This window comes from Pteropus vampyrus, unplaced genomic scaffold (assembly GCF_000151845.1).
Source record: "Pteropus vampyrus isolate Shadow unplaced genomic scaffold, Pvam_2.0 Scaffold252, whole genome shotgun sequence".
Classification (NCBI taxonomy): domain Eukaryota; kingdom Metazoa; phylum Chordata; class Mammalia; order Chiroptera; family Pteropodidae; genus Pteropus; species Pteropus vampyrus.
In genome coordinates, this window is record NW_011889033.1 from 432,291 (window position 1) to 433,452 (window position 1,162).

Here is a 1,162-nt window from a genome sequence, read left to right on the forward strand (position 1 = left end):
TTCCTCGTCTGTCCCTCAGCGTTGGCCCACAGTCTAGTGGCTTTAGAAGCAAGGCTCCCTATGACCAATGCAGCCTCCCAGGACCCACCCTGAGACCAGTCAGTCACAGCCCCAGACTCTGGGGTCTAGGCCTGGGAACCCACATTTCAACAAGCCCCAGTGGGATTCTGATGCCTCCTGGGGTTCGGGAGCCCTCCCCTCCCCTGATTACGGGGCGAGAAAAATATCTGAGTTGGCTCCTGATGGGAGGGGCTGCATTCGGGAGAGGGTTTTTTGGGGAACTCTTAGCCTCTGGCAGGTAGCTGTAGCTTCATTACAATGCAGGTCCTGGTGGTGGGCTCTGATTCCTCTGGGAACCAGCTAGCATGAGTTTGTTACAGCTGCCGAGTCCCTGGCCCGTTCGGTTTGATTGACATGGTTCGGTTTGATTGGCATCATTCGGTGTGATTGGCATCGTCCGGTTTGATTGGCGTGACGAGTGGAGGAGAGAATCACCTCTTGACTGACAGCATGAATATGTGCAGGAGAGAGACCAGCAGGTTCTAATTTAGTGGAGAGCTAAAGCAGCCATACGTGGCAGGTACCTATCAGCTGGCAAAGGGAATGAGCAAATACTCCACTCCCGCCCCACCCCCACCCCCAGGACAATGGCGGGGCCCAGACTGGAAACACAGAACAGGGATTTCCCTAGGAATGTGTGGGCTCTGGTTAGGAAGTAGTGTCCACATGCGGGATTACAGCGAATTCGTATTTTACGAGTTGCTATTTTTAGGGCCCAGTCTCTGTATTTCATCTAAGGGGGCATGTTGCCCAAATGTCCAAGAATCCCGGGGTCCCAGACTGTCACCAGTGGAAGGGACATCGGTCTACCTGAAATGGACTAGTCCTACGTCTCATAACATCTCTGAGTCTCAATGTCCTTGTCTGTGAAGGTGGAGGTGGGGGTGGGGGTGGAGGGGTAGTGATGGGGGTGCAGGGGATAGAGGTAGAGACCGAGGGTGGAGGGGTGGCTGCAGACTCTGACCAACGAATTGAAAAGAGGCTGAAAATCCTGTGGGAGCCTCTGCTTCCACCAACCTCCTTTTCATCAAATGGAGAATGACAAATGGCCACATTTGTGACAGTTCCCAGGGATCTGTGTGCCCTTATGGAGGAGGAAAGA

The 1,162-nt window shown here is 53.8% G+C and overlaps 1 protein-coding gene across 1 annotated transcript in view; it reads right to left on the reverse strand.

Annotated features, from left to right (window-relative positions):
- Positions 1 to 1,162, reverse strand: part of STK32B (serine/threonine kinase 32B) — an 87,194-nt gene that overhangs the window by 57,249 nt on the left and 28,783 nt on the right. The window lies entirely within an intron of this gene.